This window comes from Coturnix japonica, chromosome 29, assembly GCF_054131305.1.
Source record: "Coturnix japonica strain WE chromosome 29, WE-NBRP24, whole genome shotgun sequence".
Lineage (NCBI taxonomy): Eukaryota > Metazoa > Chordata > Aves > Galliformes > Phasianidae > Coturnix > Coturnix japonica.
Window position 1 is genome coordinate 4,318,891 of NC_140691.1, and position 20,890 is coordinate 4,339,780.

The following is a 20,890-nucleotide window of genomic DNA, read 5'->3' on the forward strand; positions in this document are numbered from 1 at the left end:
TTTCCATAAGTCAGTACATTCATTCTGTCCTGTGCTGGGCTCTACCCACCCTGTATTTATCTTGTGCTTGTCTCAATTCTCCCCATGTTAGAATGCCCCCAGTCTGAACTTAATTCTGTTCAGCAACTTTCTTGGTGCAAAAACTACTTATACAGCTGTTTTACAAGAGGGTTATACATTCAGTTAGGGCCTACACTATGTACTGAAAATACTGGAAACTTCCACTGCAAAAACACGATCTACCTCTCCCATCTGTGCAGCCTTGCAGACCCAGAGCACGCCAGGTTATTTCTGCTTTCATAGCATTTGCATGCTGTAGGGTGAGCACAAGGTTCTGCTGCTTGATTCTTCTGCAAGAGCTGCCTACCGGCAAATGGTTGCAGGGATGGAGGATGTGACAGAAAGCATTTGTCTCCACAAGAGCAGAGTTACATTCAGTGCAGAGTGTGAGAGTCAGGTTGGTGTGGAAAAGCACTGACACGCTGGGGATGATGCAGTGCTCACATGTCTAACACTCACAGACATTACTGTCAGAAGGATGGTGCTGTGTTGTGCTTCTACCTTTGGCAGCCCCTGGAGAAATGCTGCGGCACACAGAACACCTTTGTATTGCACTGACTGCTGCCATGCAGCATGGATTTAACACACCAAATCCAGAGGAGCATGACTGCATCTAACTGCCCTGAGAAAAACTACTGTAGCTGAAGAGATGAGGAGGCAGCTGCTCATCTGCAGAACAAGCAGCACTGCCAGACACTGGGCCAGGTGAGCACCTCCTGCTGCAGCGTGATGATGACAGGGCTGGAGATGATCTGCAAAGCCAGCTTAAAAGTGGGAGACATGAGTCAACATGGCAGGAGGACAGAGGTGTTAGGGAGCAGCCAAGGCATCAAAGAGTATCAGAAAGCTTTAAAAGGTATCACAAAGCGACAGCCAGGAAGACTGGGATTATCATGAGCAGCAACCTGGATGCTAGAGATTATTTGCTGCCATACAAAATGGTAGAGATCTTGCTGCTGACATCCCAAAGCCATGCAAAATGGGAACCCAGAGCTCTGCCTGCACGAACCCCACAGCCATAGCATTGCAAGCTGAGCTGCCTTGCTGTTTGTTGCATTCATCCCAATCCCTGTGAATGAAGACTCGGAATGCAGCCAAGGCGATGATTGAGCATGAGAGTGACTTTATTCAATAAAAGACAGGAGGGCTTGAGAGGTCAAGGGTGAAGATAGGACTCCTCTTGTCAAGATGTGAGTGGCTCAGAGCTGGTGCTGCTGCCTGGTGCCTGGGACTGGCAGCCTGACTCTAAGTCCCCATCTAAGATGCTCAGCTTCACCTCACTGATGCTGCCCTGCTCCTGCATGGTGGTGCTGCTGTTGGGGCACTCGGGCTGTGCTTGGGATGGGCAGCACTGCAAAGGCGCTGGGTCACAATCCAGGCAGGTGACTGTGGTGTCTGGCAGGCTCAGGTCAGGAGCTTCAGCAGAGCCAGGAGATATGAGAGCATGAACGTGGATGAGCCCCTTGTGTCCATCACTGTTACCATGTGGAAGGCTGTCATCCGAATTGCAGCGATTTGTGCTTAATAAGAACTCTCCATTGATGGAAACACACTGCACATCACTACTTGGTTTGGATCTTTGGGGTTGACAAGGGCTCGAATTATCTAGGAAGGCACAGAAACACAAGGGTTAGTGTCAAACGTTTGCAAGTTGAATCATGCAAGAGGTTGCTGATACTTGGTAATAGAGTGGCGGCAGGACGAAGCAAATAAGCTTGAAGCAACAGAGCCACTGTCTTGAATGTGATCCTCGTGCAGGTCCATAAGTTTTGACTCTGCCTGGACTTCATATGGCGCAGTATGACATCACAAATGGGTGATATGATGTCACAAATGGGCATTATGACGTCACAAATAAGCATTATGATGTCACAAAGGGGCACTATAATGTCAAAAAGGGGCATTATGACATCACAAATAAGCATTATGACGTCACAAAGGGCATTATGACATCACAAAGGGGCATTGTGACGTCACAAAGGATCGTTATGACGTCACAAAGAGGCATTATGACATCACAAAGGGGCATCGTGACATCAGAAAGGGGCATCGTGATGTCAGAAAGGAGCATTATGACATCACAAAGGGCATTATGACATCACAAAGAAGCATTATGACGTCACAAAGGGGCATTATGACATCACAAAGGGGTGTTAACATCACCCTGCTCCCAACTCCTCTCTCCCTCCTATTGGCTCCCTCTCCCACCAATCCCCGATCTCCCCTCCCCTTTGGCATTGAATTCTCTTCTCACTACCTCCTCCCATTCCTTCCCTAGGAACAGCCTGAAACATGCCCATGCTACTAGCCCAGGTTTTTCACAGTCAATGCAGAATCCATCCTGTTCATGAGGTGACAAATGACCAGTGGGTCTCCCCTTGCTCCACCCCTTCTCCTTCAAAGCCAGAAAAAGAAAGAAAAAACAAGCTTCTGTACAGCTGCCGTTATTTCTGACAGCGAGTGTAATCACAGAATCATAGAATGGCCCGGGCTGGAAGGGACCTCAAGGATCATGAAGATCAATCACCTCCCTGTCCCTGCTGGCCATCCCCTCTTCTGATGGAGCCCAGGGGACCATTTGCTCTCTGAGCTGCAAGAGCACGCTGATGGCTCACGTTCTGTTTTTCATCCACCAGGACCCCCAGGTCCTTCTCTGCGGGGCTTCTCTTAAGGACTGCTCCTCCCAGGCTGTACAGATGCCTGGGATTCCTCCAGCCCAAGTGCAAAACCTTGCACTTTGCTGTGTTGAACCTCATTAGATTCACCTAGGCCAACCTCTCGGTTGAGCTCCCTCTGAATGGCATCCCTTCCTTCCACTGCATCAGCCGCACCACTCAGCAAACAGCAGAGGGTGCACTCCATTGCATCATTGGTGTCACTGATAACCATGTAAAAAAGCACTGGTCCCAAGACAGACTCCTGGATGACACCACTTGTTATTGGCCTCCACCTGGACACAGAACCATGAATCACCACCCTCTGTCTGTGGCCTTTCAACCAATCCCTTATCCACCAGGTGGTCCACCTGTCAAATCCACATCCCTCCAGTTTAGAGATAAGGATGTGGTGGAGGGCCATGTAAAAGATCTTGCTCAAGTCCAGGTCAATGACATCAGTTTCCTTCCTTTTGTCCACAAATGCCGTCACTCCATCATAGAAGACCACCAGATTGGTTAGGCATGGCCTTCCCCTCCTAAAGCCACGCTGACTGTCTTGGATCACATGCTCATTCCTTATGTGATCAAGCATGTCTTTGAGGCGGATCTGTTCTTCACCATCTTCATCACAGTTCTACATTTGAATCAAATAATCGGTGTTTCTGTCACCAAGAAAACCTCTTTGTCTTCTACTCCTGCTGCACTACTGTGCTTCCACCAGAAGCAAAGGGAGAGGCCACCTCCTAGATCCAAATTTTAAGAAACCAACACCCAATAGGTGTCATCTGAAGTAAAATAGCAGAGAAATTAAGATGACTCTTTTGCATCCAGCTTGGATCACTCCCTCACTCAGGCACACCACCATCAGATCAAGGAGATGCTGCCTTCAGCTTAGAGACTGTATGGGAAATCACAGTTTGAACCTCTGATTAATCAGCTGAGGCAAGTGTTGGGTCAGCTGCGGGAGCACAGGTGAGAGTAATCTAGCTGTGCTCCCAGAAGGGGTGGACCTCGACTTCACCTCTTCTGAGACCTCACCTCATTTAAACGCTGACCACCACTAAGGCAGAATCTCTTGGAGACTGCTCCCCAGTTGAGACTGCCTCAGCTTTCTGGTCAAGGCACCAACATTGGTGAGTTTTCCTTTGCTAATAATCTTTGACTATTTACCACCATCTTGGTTAACATCTTTTTACTAGCCACCCTTACAGAGACCATAAGGGCTTGGGCTTCCAAACTCTCAGCAAGCATTTGGATCAGACAGCTTCCTGCTGGGGAGCCCCCTGCATCACTGCTGCCTCCTCGTGTTCCGTACCCGCAGATGCTACAGAGCTCATTAGCATAGACTTCCTTCCTCCCCTCAGCAGCTGCTCCTGCACTCACCTTCATTCCTACTCAGATACCGGCCGCTTCCAGCACCAGCTGACCTGCAAGACACAGAAAGGAAAGGTGGGAGTCATGCAAACGCAGAAGCCCAAGGCAGCGTCACCACCACGTATGGCAGCCTCGGGAAGTCAGCTGCAACTACATCCTTTGTCAGAATGGAAACAGGCACCGTCAATTAAGTGTGACCTCTGAACTCATTGCCACCATCAGAAATAGGCACTGAAATTGCTCACTTCACTGCAGCTGGTTACCTCCTGATTTTGGGTAAATGCGGACACTGCATTGAGGGCTACCAGAAAAACGACATCAACTTCATTGTAGGTGGTTAAGCTTGGAAGCTGGACTTGAGCAAGAAAAGTTTCTCAGCTCAGAATCACAGAATTATCAAGGTTGGAGAAGACCTACAAAATCATCTGGTCCAACCATTACCAATACTTCCCGGATAAATCATACCTCTCAACACAACATCCAAACGTTTCTTGAGCACTCCCATGGTCGGTGACTCCACCACCTCCCTGGGCAGTGCTATCCAATGCCTGAATACCCTTTAGGGGAAGTAATATTTCCTAATGTCCAGCCTGAATCTTTCCTGGCACAGCTTAAAACCATTCCCTCTAGATCTATAACTGATCACACGAGAGAAGAGGCCAAACCCCAGCTCACTACAACCTCCCTTCAGGACGTTATAGAGAGTTATAAGGTCTCCCCTGAGCCTGCTCTTTTCCAAGCTGAACAATCCTAGTTCCCTCAGCAGCTCCTCATAAGGTTTGTGCTCCAGACCCCTCACGACCTTCGTAGCTGAAGACGTTCCAGAACCGCAAGGTTTTCTTGCAGGGAGGGGCACAAAACTGAATAGGTCAAACATCCTTCTCTCCATCATTGCTGTCACGTGGAAGGCTGTCCTTGGAACTGCAGTGACTCATGCATCCTAACTGCACTCCATTGATGGAAGCACAACGTGCATCATTGCAACTTGCTGGTGGGTTCCTGTATTGGCAAGGGATCGATTCACCTGGAAAGAGTAGATACACAGCATTTAGCATCAAACTTTCACTGTCCAAGGAGGCAAAGGCTTGGTGCTGCCTGTCAAGCAGGTTTCAAGCAGCTTGTGAGACTCATCTGGGAAAGACAGGAGTCAACCAAAGATGTCAGGCACAGGCTTGAATGCCAGAAGGAGGTACAAGCCCACTGAAAGCATGAATTCTACCTGTGTTGCTGACAAGCAGTATTTTGAAAGCTGGATTTGCATGCTTACCTGCCAGGACCAAGACTTCAGCTTCAGAGGGCTCCCTGGCACTGCTCTGCAGTTGGCGTTTGGCCACAGAAGATGGTTTGCCCAGGCAGAAGCAGGAACGCCAACTGCAAGCTGCTGACTCTGCCCTCTTACTGGGAGAACTCATTCTGCAGAGAAAACAGAGCATGCTGTCAGTCATGGTGCAGGGTGAGGGAAGAGCTGCACCGAACCCTTGCCAATAGTTGCCTGTTCCTGGCAATGCCTGGTTTCTGCTGAAACACAGCTTAGAAAAGCGCTCTGTTTCAAACAGCAGAGGATGCTTCCATTCCTACAGCTCAGCCCTCAAGTCCTTTTGGCTAAATACCTCTCAACGATGTCAAGCAGGGACATGGATCCCGAGAATGTTGGAGGCTCAGGCTGCTTCGCTCTCCTGGGGCAGGCCTTCAACAGGGAACGAAGGCAGGAGATGAACTTGCCCCGTTTCTTTGGCTCTGCGCAACAAAACAAAAAAACAAGTTCATTTCAGGCCTGGCTCGGTTGGACGAGGCCGAGTGCAACACATTCAACAGAACACGTAACAACAGAAAGCATGTTCCCAACAAAGACACGCAAGAACGGATTTTCCCCATCCCTGGAGGTGCCCAAGGAGCTTAATGCAGTTCTCTTTCTAAGCTTGCTCAACTCGGGCATTAATGAACCCCCTGAAAGCCACGTTCAGACCCCATTTTACTAACCCGCATTGTCAAATGTAAAATACGCACCTGGCTTTGGCAATGAATGTAGGATGGACTCGGGCAGTTTTCCCCTGATGAGTTCCACGCACTCACCAGGAAAAAAACCAACCTGTTGTCATGGTTTTGTAATTTTGCTATCAGTATCAGTATTCCACATCATAACATCATGTAAAGTATGGATACTTCTATTGAATGTGCAGTCCACAGAAGAAGACTACATATCCCAGAGAACAACAGGGTTAATGATAAGTCACGGGACCAGGACGCTGTATAATCTCGTTCCCAGGCTGGAGTGCCCTCCTTCTTCTCTCGAACTTCTCGGAGAGTGGGAAGCGTTCCAGCCGTGTCGCCTAGAGTTCACAGTAGGCCTCTCGGTTTTCGGGGACTCTCTCTCTCTGTTTCGTTCAATTTGTTAGCCTCAATTATATTATATTGTGTTATCTTGTATTTCGGTATCATATTTAGTAAAATAAGTTTTTCCTCCTTAGATTGTCGCTGTTTTATCCCACTCCCTTTTTCCCCCTCCTTTCCGGGCCCCGGGAGGGGGGCCCATGGGGTGGCTTCCCCTGTCACGGGCATAGGTAAATCTAAGTAACCCGTGACAGATTTTTTGGTGGAGAATGCGGGCATAGAGCTTTTTAGCTTTTAGAACAACTCTCTCTTTACTCTTAAAGAGCTTCGTTAGGGGAGTGTTATCTTTTCGTAGCTGCTCACTGAGAACGTGACCTTGAAATACCAGACAAATTGTCAACATTAAGGGCTGCTGTACATTCTCAGCACTGCTATCTAACTTTTGTGTAGAAAACAAAGGGATTTCTTTCTCCCTTAGAGCAAAGCTAGCTAGCTCTGACTTTTACAGAGCCTGCCAGCTATGAATCCACTCTTCATCCCAGTTGCTCTGTTTAAGGGATTGAAAGCAATTATGATCTTCTTAAAGTATTGGTCAACTATTAACACCATAATTTGGTGTTGTGGAATTGTGCAGGTATATAGCCTAATAAGGTGGATACTGATGGAGACACCTGCCTGGTACTTTTATGAGATGTGGTATGGTCAGAATTTTGGCACCTACATCCCAGATGGAATTGTGAATCTTACAAACACTTGCATCCCAGATGGAATTGCGAATCTTACAAGTACTTGCATCCCAGATGGAACAGGCAATTTTACAAACACCACCATGTTTAATTCATTGTACAGGCTAAAAAAACCCTTTTTATTTAGGTTGTACTCTCAGATTTCCACACGCCTTTCAATAACTGAGATAGGGTTCATACTTGCATCCATGTTATCACTATTAATGAATGCATATATGTTCCTATGCATTCGTTCTATGCGGAAGTCTCCTCCAGAACCAGAGAATGATGACTGGCAGGGAATATGGAAAGGTTTAGGAAAAGTCTTAGAAGCATGGGGACCCGCAGTGTCATGGGATTTCACTCTTGAACACCTAAGGGACCCTAAGAAATTAAGTGAGTATTTGGGTCAGAGATCTAAGGAGGTAAACCTTATGTGGGGTTTGGCTTATGCATACTGTGCTTTGTATCATACTATTCTGGAGAGAGAGAGTTTCCGATCTGAGATTCAAGCCCAAGTTAATTCTGATCAGTCACAGGAGGCATCAGTAGCAATATCAGTTGCCCCTGTGGAAGGCAAGAAATGGAAACGGGTGTCCACGCGTCTAGAACGAAAAGAAGGAGAAGCACAGGGGGGGGCTGCAGAAGACCCAGGTGCCGGGCATGTAGCAGTACCAAAAAAAGCAAAGGCAAAAACCAAGAGGCATGAAGAAGAGACTGATGATGAGGAGGAAATCACCTATTGTTGACCTCTGAAGCTGACTGAAATCCAAGGCTCAAGAAAGGAGTTCACACGGCGTCAAGATGAAGGTATCCTTGCTTGGTTGCTTCGCTGCTGGGACAACGGGGCCAACAGCTTGTCTCTAGATGGTAATGAAGCTCGCCAACTAGGAAGCATTGCCCAAGATGCAGGTATCGACAGAGGGATTAGCAGATGTTCGGATGGAGCTGCCACTCTCTGGTTGCGGCTGTTAGAAGCCGTGAGAGAAAGGTACCCCTATAAGGATGCTTTGAAGCCTAAATTTGATAGTTGGAATACCGTCCAAAAAGGTATTCAGCGCCTGAGGGAATTGGCCATGGCGAAAATGTTGTACAGCCCTGATCCAAGCGAACTTGACCCTGAGAGAATGAGGGCCGATCCTGACATGTGGCAGAAAATCACAAGTACAGCACCAGAGAGAATGGCACAGTCATTGGTAACAGGTTCTAAAGGGTTCGTGGACAGATGGCCCCGAGTTGTTGAGCTGATTATAATGCTTCAAACCACCGATCAGCAGCTCCCTCAACTGCATGCTGCAGTTTCTGCCATCTCACGGCTAGAAAACCGAGTAGATGAAATGTGCAAGAAATTGTTTCCATCAACTAATCGTAATGATGATCCCGTAATAGTATCAGAAACAACTGATGAAGGTCAATCCTCGTACGGGCCACCAGGTCTAATGAAGGATCTGATCAAAGTATTCCAGTCCTACTCCTCACCTGCATCATCAAAAGTCTCAGCTGTTAAACGCACACGCTTCCCAGCTCGAGCAAAGAACAACAGTACGATTGCACCGCGTGTTTCCATGTGGCGCTACCTACGTGACCGTGGAGAAGACATGAGGAAGTGGCATGATCAGCCCACTTCTGCACTACGAGCACGGGTGAAAGAACTACTAGACATACCAACCACCAGTGGAGTTGCTCCAGTCATCACAGGTAACCAATAGAGGGGCCCTGCCCTCAGTCAGGGGAGGGAAAGGGATAATAGAGTTTATTGGACTGTGTGGATTCGATGGCCTGGCACATCAGAACCACAGGAATATAAGGCGCTGGTGGATACCGGTGCACAGTGCACCCTAATGCCCTCCAGTCATGAAGGGACAGAATCAATCCATATTTCTGGAGTGACTGGGGGCTCTCAAGAATTGACTGTGCTGGAGGCTGAAATAAGCCTCACTGGCAAAGACTGGCAAAAACATCCTATTGTGACTGGCCCAGGGGCTCCATGTATACTGGGTATTGATTACCTCAGAAGGGGGCATTTCAAGGATCCTAAGGGGTATCGATGGGCCTTTGGGATAGCTGCTGTAGATATGGACAACATTAAGCAGCTGTCTGTTTTGCCTGGCCTGTCAGAGGACCCGTCTGTTGTGGGGCTGCTACGAGTAAAAGAGCAGCAGGTACCGATTGCTACAAAGACAGTGCACAGACGGCAGTATCGCACCAACAGGGATTCCTTGCTCCCCATTCATGATTTGATTCGCCAGTTGGAGAATCAGGGAGTGATCAGTAAAACTCACTCACCTTTTAACAGTCCCATATGGCCAGTGCGTAAAGCCAGTGGAGAATGGAGGCTGACAGTAGACTACCGTGGCCTGAATGAGGTCACACCCCCATTGAGCGCTGCTGTGCCGGACATGTTGGAACTCCAGTACGAGCTGGAGTCAAAAGCAGCCAAATGGTATGCCACCATTGACATTGCCAATGCCTTCTTCTCTATTCCTTTGGCTGCAGAATGTAAGCCACAGTTTGCCTTCACCTGGAGGGGCATTCAGTATACTTGGAACCGTTTGCCCCAGGGGTGGAAACACAGCCCAACCATTTGCCATGGGTTGGTCCAAACTGTACTGGAACAGGGTGGTGCTCCTGAACACCTGCAGTACATTGATGACATTGTTGTGTGGGGTGATACAGCAGAAGAGGTTTTCACAAAAGGAGAGCAGATCATCCAAATTCTTCTACAAGCTGGCTTTGCTATTAAGCGAAGCAAAGTAAAAGGACCTGCCCAGGAAATTCAGTTCTTAGGTATAAAGTGGCAGGATGGACGTCGTCACATCCCAACAGATGTGATCGACAAAATCACTGCCATGTCTCCACCAACTAGCAAGAAAGAGACACAATCTTTCCTGGGTGCAGTGGGCTTTTGGAGGATGCACATTCCAAACTACAGCCTCATTGTAAGCCCCCTTTATCAGGTGACGCGGAAGAAGAACGATTTTGCATGGGGCCCTGAGCAGCAGCAGGCTTTTGAACAGATTAAACAAGAGATAGCCCGAGCTGTAGCTCTGGGGCCAGTACGGACTGGACAGGATGTAAAGAACATCCTCTATACTGCTGCTGGAGAGAAAGGCCCCACTTGGAGTTTGTGGCAAAGAGCCTCAGGAGAGACCCGAGGCCGACCCCTGGGATTCTGGAGTCGATCATATAAGGGGTCTGAAGAGTGCTACACTCCAACTGAGAAGGAGATCTTAGCCGCGTATGAGGGGGTTCGGGCTGCTTCCGAAGTAGTCGGGACTGAAACACAGCTCCTTTTGGCACCTCGACTGCCAGTGCTGAACTGGATGTTCAAAGGACAGGTTCCCTCCACTCATCATGCTACCGATGTCACCTGGAGCAAGTGGATTACGCTGATTACACAGCGAGCGCGAATGGGAAACCTCAATCGTCCAGGAATCCTAGAGGTAATCATGGACTGGCCTGAAGATAAAAGGTTTGGAACATCACCAGCAGAAGAGGTATCACATGCTAAAGAGGCCCCACCATACAACGAATTACCAGAAAATGAAAAGAAATATGCCCTATTCACAGACGGATCATGTCGCATTGTAGGGAAGCATCGCAAATGGAAAGCTGCTGTGTGGAGCCCCACACGACAGGTTGCAGAGGCCACCGAAGGTAAGGGAGAATCAAGTCAGTTTGCAGAGGTAAAAGCTGTCCAGCTGGCCTTAGATGTTGCTGAACGGGAGAGGTGGCCAATGCTGTATCTTTATACTGACTCATGGATGGTGGCAAATGCCTTATGGGGGTGGTTACAGAGGTGGGAACAAGACAACTGGCAACGGAAGGGTAAATCTGTTTGGGCCGCTGAATTATGGAAGGACATTGCTGCCCGAACAAAGAATATGGTTGTAAAGGTGCGTCATGTGGATGCACATGTGCCCAAAAGTCGGGCTACTGAAGAACAACAAAACAACCATCAGGTAGATAAAGCTGCCAAAATTGAGGTGGCTCAAATTGACTTGGACTGGCAGAATAAGGGTGAATTATTTCTAGCTCGATGGGCTCATGAGACCTCAGGTCATCAAGGAAGAGACGCGACATATAAGTGGGCCAGAGACCGAGGGGTGGACTTAACCATGGACGCTATTGCGCAGATTATTCATGATTGTGAAACATGTGCCATAATTAAACAAGCCAAAAGGATGAAACCTCTCTGGGAGGAAGGGCGGTGGCAAAAGTATAAATATGGGGAGGCGTGGCAGGTTGATTATATCACCTTGCCACGATCTCGCAGTGGTAAGTGTTATGTACTCACCATGGTAGAGGCAACCACTGGGTGGCTTGAAACATACGCAGTACCCCATGCTACTGCTCGAAACACCATATTAGGTCTTGAGAAACAAGTCCTGTGGCGACATGGCACCCCAGAAAGAATTGAATCTGATAATGGGACACATTTTAAAAATTCCCTTATAAATACTTGGGCCAAAGATCATGGCATTGAGTGGATTTATCATATTCCCTACCATGCACCAGCTTCTGGTAAAATTGAACGATATAATGGGTTGTTGAAAACTATGTTGAAAGCAATGGGTGGCGGAACATTTAAGCACTGGGAGAAGAATCTGGCAGAAGCCACTTGGTTGGTGAATACTAGAGGATCTGTCAATCGTGATGGTCCTAGTCAATCTAGCCCCCTACACACTGTAGAAGGAGATAAGGTCCCTGTTGTACATGTAAAGAACATGTTGGGAAAAGCTGTTTGGGTCCTTCCAGCTTCTGGAAAGGGCAAACCTATCCGTGGAACTGTCTTTGCCCAGGGACCTGGGTGCACTTGGTGGGTAATGCAGAAGGATGGGGATGTTCAATGTGTGCCACAAGGGAATTTGATGCTGGGGGAGTGCAGTCAATAATTTTATGTATTTATATGTATATATGTTTGCATGTGTAGTGTATTTTAGTTATTATAGTTGTACATTTAGTTATGTTACATGTAATTCTACTGTTTAGCTATCATAATTTTACATACGTGTATATATATGTATATATATATTTACCATGATGTAATAATGTAGAATAAGGGGTGGAATGTCATGGTTTTGTAATTTTGCTATCAGTATTAGTATTCCACATCATAACATCATGTAAAGTATGGATACTTCTATTGAATGTGCAGTCCACAGAAGAAGACTACATATCCCAGAGAACAACAGGGTTAATGATAAGTCACGGGACCAGGACGCTGTATAATCTCGTTCCCAGGCTGGAGTGCCCTCCTTCTTCTCTCGAACTTCTCGGAGAGTGGGAAGCGTTCCAGCCGTGTCGCCTAGAGTTCACAGTAGGCCTCTCGGTTTTCGGGGACTCTCTCTCTCTGTTTCGTTCAATTTGTTAGCCTCAATTATATTATATTGTGTTATCTTGTATTTCGGTATCATATTTAGTAAAATAAGTTTTTCCTCCTTAGATTGTCGCTGTTTTATCCCACTCCCTTTTTCCCCCTCCTTTCCGGGCCCCGGGAGGGGGGCCCACGGGGTGGCTTCCCCTGTCACGGGCATAGGTAAATCTAAGTAACCCGTGACACCTGTAATAAGAACAAAAAGACAGGTGGGCATTAGCCCAAGCCCAGAGCCAAAGGGAAGGTCCTCTGACACCGACACAGGGCAACTGTTTGCATCCAGAAGCCATCCTGTGCAGGCAGAGCAGCTCCAACCGGAGATTCCCGACTCTACTGAAGCTGTGCTCTCTAGTCAAAAATGTGTGCCTACCTCAAAGCCACGCTTGCCTCTCCAAAAGGGGCTCATCTCCTTTGGTGGCATATCAACAATGCACACGATGTCTCCAACCTGCAAAAGATTGAAACATCAATCCCAGCTTCAGCACAGCTACAACAAAAGCCTTCTTCTACGACACAAAATATGAGAGTATTCACGAGGCGTTCACACTCTATACTAATTCTGTGCACAACAACAAGGAACGCCTGGAACTGCTTACCTCCAGAGAGAGCTCATCCGGCCCCTGGGCGACGTGGCTCCTAATAACATGGGCTGCCGCAATCGCTGGTACGTTTAAAGATGACATAGCACGCACCAGCTGCGGCTCCCGCATGTTATCAGCCTGCAAAACAGAGCACAGGCCGTGGTCAGGAGATGAGGACAAACCAGGAGGATTTCAAGGTGAGGAGCACATCTGCAAAGAAAGCTGCAGCAAATGCGCTGCGTCCTTATCAGGAGCACTTCAGAAGGAGCTGCACATCTCATCACAGTTATTTCCCTTTCTGGCGTGCATTGCCAGGCCATGCAAAGATGCATCTCTCTCTACCCAGACTAATCAGCAATGGCACTGGCACAGACAAGTGGCTAGGCCCTTTTTGGCCCATTCTTTCCTGCAGGAGAGTACACCTGCAGCTCCTTCTAATGGCTCAACACAGGGAAAAAAGACCGGCCAGAGCTTCATACTGTACCTCCGTCGCCGCCAACTCAGGCTCACGGCTGATCCCACTGCACGCAGCACCCATCACAGCAAGTGTGAACAGCTGGAACAGAGCAGAAACACACTTCTGTTTTCTCTATTCACACAGCACAGTATGGACAGACTTCTTCAGAGCTACCCGCGCATACCCTGCGGCAAAACCATGTGGGGGGACAAAACATGGCACGTACCTGGCAGTGAGATCACCTCAAGCTATCTGCAGCAGTTCCTTGTCGCTTTGCTCGGATGAAATGAGAGCAAAAGCTGCACCGAGGCAGTGGGCGGAGGGTGAGGAGAGTAGAGAGAAAGAGCAGGTCAGTGAGCAGGGCTAAGACAGTCATGGAATAACACACACAGCACAACTGTCCCACCCACTTGCTGCAAGACATGCTGAGTCTCAGGCTACGTGATGCCTGTCCGCCCAGCAACTTTACAATGCTTCCACTACTGGGCAAAGACAATGGAAGAAGCACGGGACAGGTGCCAACTTTACTGATACCCCCCTTGGAACGTGTGTACCGGGGAAAATTACGTCTGATGGTCAAGAGTAAGCAATACGGTGCTGTGAGCTCAAACAGCCAGCAGTTCTCAACACCTCACTGCCCACCCATCCATCCCACGTCAGCTCAGCTTACCTACAAGCTGCTGCACACGACGGTGAGAAGAAAAAGCACTAAAGATACTAACTAAAGCCACTAACTAAAGGCACTAACTAACTAACGGCACTAACTAACTAAAGGCACTAACTAACTAACGGAACTAACTAACTAACGGCACTAACTACCAACAGTAACTAACTAACAACGCTAACTAACAACACTAACTAACTAACAAAACTAACTAACTAACAAAACTAACTAACTAACGGCACAAAAGGCACAAGAACAACAAGACAACCAACCACTCCGACCACTAGCTCACCCACAAAGGAACACAGAACGCACCGCTCCTCCCCTCATTCCAGCCGCTTATGACATCACCAACGGCCAACAGCCTGGTCCACCATGACCCCCCACAAGGCGGGGAGCCAAGACCACGTGGTCATGTCTGATTCCAACACGGCACCACAACATTCCAGGACTCAGTGTGGGCTTGGAATTCTATCCTGGTGTGGCAGCGCAATGGGAGGTGTTAGGGCACAGCTGAAGAGCTGACAGACAACGGACGTTTCCAAAGGAGGGTGCCAGATTAACTCTCAGCATTCTCTTGCGGGGCTCTTAGGAATGCTTCAAACCCATTTTCACTGCCTAGCTCATTTCTAGAAAGTCCAGTTGAGAAATGCTCACTTTGTCTGGGGAACGCCTTTATGCATCATGAATGAAAAATAAAATAAAATGGGCACGCGACCCTATGAAACTTACCTCTCTGCTCTTGCTGTCAGCCAGACACCTCAGATGAGCATGACGTGTCCCTGCTCCTGAATGAAGATTCACCCAAGTCTGTGTTCCTCTCTGCTCCATCTCTGGCTCTAAAAGAAACACAGACAGAGATGATTACAAGATCCTTTGTGCAGACGAAAGACAAGTGTGCACACGAATTCTGTTTAGCAAGAAATACTACATCCCCAATGGTAGTACTTGAATCCTCATTTGGGGCTGGAGCTCAACAGGTCAACACATCAGAAATAACACAAAGTGCATCTGGAAGACGTGTCTCAAAGCCCAGAAAATCCAACACGGGAGGGGGCTGGACAGTGGACCACAAGTGTCCATTTCCATTGCAGCTCCCTGTAGAGAACAGCACCAATCAGCAGGCGTGAATCAATTCATTCACAAACTGCACAATGACTCTGTTCTTTACATGATAAAGAAACACACAGAGATTCCTGACCAAAAAGTTGGGAGTTAATAACGACCAAAGAGGTTCCTGTTCCTACGCCTCATCCTCTCACCCCAACTCCTGGGTGATGCCCACAGGCTTCAAGTCAGCTCTCAAATCCATTGAACTCCAGTCACAGAACTCCATCAAAAAGGATGTCACACATGTGACACTTACATAAATTTTGCATCAGAAACAGTGACGCCAGCAGGAGCAGAGAGGTGACTGTCCCCCTGTACTCAGCACTGGTGAGGCCACAACTCTAATTCTGTGTCCAGTTTGTGGCCCCTCACTGAGAAAAAGACACTGAGGCATTGGAACGTGTTCAAAGAAGGGCAACAAAGCTGGTGAGGGGTCTGGAGCACAATGGGGCCATATGAGGAGAGGCTGCAGGAGATGGGAATGTCCAGCCTGGAGAAGAGGTGGCTCAGGGGAAACCTCATTGCTCTCTATAACTTCCTGAAGGGAGGTTGCAGTGAGCTGGGGGTCGGCCTCTTCTCTCGTGTCATTACTGATAGAACTAGAGGGAATGTTTTCAAGCTGCGGCAGGAGAGGTTCAGGCTGAACATTAGGAAATATTACTTCTCAGAAAGAGTGGCCAGGCACTGGAATGGACTGCCCAGGGAGGTGGTGGAGTCACCCACCCTGGGGGTGTTCAAGGAACGTCTGCAGAAATCCCTGCTGAAATCCTGACCTCTGCCACAGGTGGCTGAGTGACACAAAAGCTGTGTCCTTGGTTCCCGGCCTTACCTTCACATGCTGTTCATCTTGCTCTGCAGCTCCTGTTCTGAATAGTCTTCTTATATTCCCATGTGATGTACCCTGAAATACATCATTTAGTGAGTCTGAACAAAACATAAGACATTAATTGGAACTGTGAAGAAATGTTTTTTGCACTTTACTTGGAGGATGTTACATGCTATAACTTCTGCTCTCAATTGTAACACATGATTTTTTATAAAAAGAAAGATAACAAGTCAGCTCTTCAGTGTGCACATTGATGAAACTTGGTGAAATACACCTTTAAGAAAAGGTAATTTGAAAACTTCAATATTCTTATCAGAATCTCTGCTATTAGTTACCGTTCCAATGTTCTGATCTGATGATGATTCTCTCAGAGCTGTTTTGTCACTCCCCACCTCAAATGCACTTCAAGTGCTTTAGGAGCATCACTGGAATTTTGAATAAACTCGATATATTTTAGGAAAGCTGCTACAGATGCACGACTGCAGTACTTTGGAAAAATATAATCTTGATTGAACGCTGAACAGTGTTATTTAATTATAATCCAGGTAATTAAATTAATTAAACCAAGGGAATCACCTCCCAGTCAGTCAGCTCCCACCAGGGAACTCGCTTCCCTGCCAAGCAGATGCAACCAACACAAGCTGCTACATCACTCTAGGGCCCCACTGAGTCTTCCCAAGGGGTCTCCAAAGGCTTCCCTGTTGACTTCTGGGAACCTGGAAACACTCACATGGAAACCAGTGCCCCCTAATGTGCCCCAGACGTTTCTCAGGGCCCTGCAATTAGCTCTACAGACATCCAGACATGCCCCAGAGCAAGTATGTGTGCTGTAGGGAGCCCAAGAGACATTCCAGAGTATGCTAGTACTCCTCAGTGCGCTCAAGGGTTCTTCACCTGTCTCTAAATATGCCATACTTGACTTTGTTTTCTCTTCTGGAGCTTAGTTCTCAGCTTTGCTTTCTCATGCCATTTATCATTCAGTTTAGAGATTATTTTAACTAAAATATTTTAATCCACCATATTTTCTGAAAACTAAGAATTGATCCCGCTCAAGGAAACAGAAGAGAAAAACATCACCCACAGGCTGCAGATATTTACCTCGACTTCTCTACATGCCATCCCCAGTGTGCTTTTCAACTCACCTTGCACAGTGACCCTGGCTTTTGTTTCAGAGTCCTCTGTCTCACAGGTGTACTCCCCACTGTCCTTGGCGGTAGAGTCATGGATGATCAGAATGGCCCCAGTTCCCTCCTGCTGCAAGTCGTACTTCTGGCTTTTTCTGATTGCTTTGCCATCCTTGTACCACCTGATGTTCACATCTGGTTTCGACAGCTCACGGCTCAGGCTGATGTCCTGCCCTGCTGCTGCTGTCTTATCCTCCAGCTGTTTTGTTACCTCAGTAGGTTTTTCTGAAAGAAAACATTGCTTTTTGAATAACATACACTTAGGGTAGGATGCCTCTCTCAAAATACACGCATCTACATGCTGGAGATAAGTTAGAGAGGCACTTGCAACAGAGGCCATCCTACAGCCAGCAGTAATCTGTAAAGTACAGACAATAGAATTCCAGGCACCATTAATTCTCTCTTAAATCTACCCCATTGAGGATGATGAACCATGTCTGAAAACTGCCTCTTCCTTCTCTCCACTGATCACACTGGGAGCCTCAGATGATGCTCTCAGATGCACATGTTCTAGATAGGAATTTGTTGTACAGCTAGATGATGTGAAGGCCATCCCTTCAGCTTATACTTAGAGGATATTGCTCCCACAGTTCCCTCAACAGATCATTCCTGATTTACTGTTAATGGAACAAGCTGTAGTGAGATGCCCATTTCCAACACTACCCCAGTGCTTTGGGTAGTTCTCACATTTGTGTCAAATGGTTCCTCCTTTTACTTATTTTTAAGAGAAATTCTCAGTGCTTCAAGGTTCAAGTAGAAGGTTGCTATTCACTTTAACCATATTATGAGTTAGCTCTCATGACAATCTTATCAGAAGACAGTTGAAGGAATCAGACCCCAGAATCTCTCCCATCTCATTACCTTTCACAGACAGAGAGGCTTTGGAGGTTAGACCACGGGCAATAAAAACGACTTCCCCAGCGTCAGTAGGAGTCACTCTTTTGATAAGGAGAGTCTCTTACCAACCCACGTTAGAAGCTTTAAATCGCCCACCACTTTCCACTCTGCTTCCATTCAGTGTCCACTTGAACTCATCAATGCTTTCATGGGACAGAATGCATTCAAAAGTGCCATCTTCTACCTCCTGGATTTCATTGTTTTTCAGCCGTTTGCTAATGCCAATATTCTGCTCTGGAAGATAAGATATAGGTTAGTATGAGGTTTAGATGGAGAAAAGGCATTCGTGACCAATGTGAGTAGCAGTACTGGTGTTTGAACTCAGGATTTGCAGATCATGGCTGCGTTCCTCACTGATGTATTCTCTAAGACATTCTCCTCTCAGAATTACCAGAAAGCTATAAAAAAAAAGAGACGTGAATCTCTTGTCTTTGCTCTGGAAGAACTACAAGGAGAGCAGCTCAGTCCATGGAGCACAATGAAGATTCAATGAGCTACAGAGGGAAAAACCTAACAGAGAGGACAACTCTAGGATGCTGCGTGAGAAAAAGGGTTTTGCCTACGACAAGACATTAAATGTTTCTATTAGCTAATTTGTTACCATCCTACCCCTACTGGTGTTCAAACCATTTCTCCATTTTAGGGATGTTTAGAAAGGAAACATTTCCAGGACATTCTTGACGTGTTTTGTGATTTTCATGGCAAAAGGAGATACATTTACTTCAAAAGCAATGGGAATTTTCCAGACATCACTGCGCTAAATTGCAGAAATACAGTTCTATTGTAGAAACTATTAAGGCTCGTGGGGGAATAGGTGTAAGACATAGTGACCACACTGAATGTGCTTTTAGCACTCCTTCACTTTCCACAGTACTTACCCTGAACGCCGACATTTGACTTGGCAACATCAGTGCCAATATCACAGGTATATAAACCTGCATCTGACTTCTCGAGGTCATGGAGAAGGAGACATAGGGTCTTCCCAGACTGTACCAGCTCATACTTGTTGCCAGAAGTGAGCACAACACCGTCCTTTTTCCACACTGGTTTGACCTTCTCTTTAGAGACTTCGCATTCCAATTTAATCACACCCCACTCCTCAACAAAAGCATCATTCAAACACTTCATGAAGACAGCAGGCTTCACTGCAATTAAACAGGCAAAACAGAACAACGTGATACAGAAGTTGAGACATTTCCAGTTGTGTTCAGATTTTTAAAGAGGTATCAATAAATCTTTACCATTACTGACGACACCAATATAGAACCTAAAGTGGTTTCATGTCTGTTGACTGAATACGCTTTATGGAATTCTCAAGTATTCAGTAGGAGAATACAGGGAACAGGAGGGACAGCCTGCATTGCCGTGGGTGGGACTGATATCATATGAAAAAATTGGGATGTAGCTCTTCTAAAGCTGGAGAGCTGGCATTGCCCTCACGTGGAGCAGAGCTCATACAGCAGGCCACAGTATTAAGAGGATAAGCTGCTGAACACTTTTGATTTTCCTCTTTATTGACTCCTTTTATCTATCTTCTATTTCACACATCAGAGGTTTACACTGGGGAAAAAAGATCCACCAAATGCAAAAGAAAGGAGAAAGAGGAAATCCTTCAAACTCTGAGCACGTAGAGTAAAAGAGCTTAATTACTGGGGAGAGCAGATTAGAATCACAGTATCCTTAGAATTGGAAGAGACCCTTAAAGGCCATCTAGCCCAGCTCCCCTGCAATAAACAGGGACATTCACAGCTAGATCGGGTTGCTCACAGCCTGGTCATTAGTCATTCCAGAGGCAAAACACACACTGAATGATCTCTCCCTGCAGTCATGAATCCTTGGAGACAACAGCATTGACACTGCATGGCACTGAAGCAGTAAAAAAATTTGCTCCTGTAACTCTCCTTGTGTTAAGTAAAATGATGATAAAAAGCAATTGAATGCTTTGGCAGGACACCAAAACCATCCTCCTTCGTTGATATCTGCTGCAATGGAACCTTCCACTGGAAGAAAGCCCCTGATGACTTGTCACCCCAGAGAGGTGAGCTTTAGAAGCAGGACTGCTGCACAATGGAATGAACTGTCACTCCTTAGCATCTCTTACATCCAGGAGGGCTGTGATCAGACCCACCTCTCACCTTCAGGCGCGCGCTTTCTGACACCTTGTCTGACTTCACTGTCACTGGGCCAGCATCCTCAGGCTTAACCTGCTTCACTGTCAGTGTGCAGCAGTTGCCAACGTTCTTGATGTCATTGTAATTGTTGGTGTAAAGGAGGTTGCCATTCAGAAACCATTCCACATCCTCGTCATCATGGGACAGCTCGCAGGAGAAGACAGCAGAGCTCTCTTCTTCAATTTCCACATCCTGCAAGTGCTTCCTTACTTGTACATTGTGGGCTGTAGGGAAACAAGGTGAACTGTTACCACTGTTACTATAAAGCATACTGGGATGTGGTAGAATGGCTGGACTAGATAATCTTTGTGTAATCTTCTCAGTGAAGTTTATACATTTGCAAAGTTAGCAGGAGAGAACGGCAGAAATCAACCTCAAGAAGAGAAATCTGAGGTGAAATAGGACATGGAAGAGGCCACCCTCCCTGCTCATACCTTCAGCTGTCAGCGTGGCCTCAGTCTCTGCAATTCCCGCCT

General features: G+C 47.0%; 1 long non-coding RNA gene across 2 annotated transcripts; it reads right to left on the reverse strand.

Annotated features, from left to right (window-relative positions):
* Nucleotides 1–1,210: 1,210 nt before the first annotated feature.
* Nucleotides 1,211–5,018, reverse strand: LOC146755867 (uncharacterized). Of its 2 annotated transcripts, none has more exons than XR_014937838.1 (3): nt 4,894–5,004; nt 4,101–4,144; nt 1,211–1,665 (listed from the first exon to the last, which is right to left on the reverse strand). It is a non-coding gene; the product is annotated as an uncharacterized LOC146755867 (long non-coding RNA). The 2 variants fall into 2 exon arrangements; XR_014937839.1 differs by lacking the exon at nt 1,211–1,665 and adding an exon at nt 2,352–2,455 and having other exon boundaries at nt 4,894–5,018.
* Nucleotides 5,019–20,890: the final 15,872 nt, after the last annotated feature.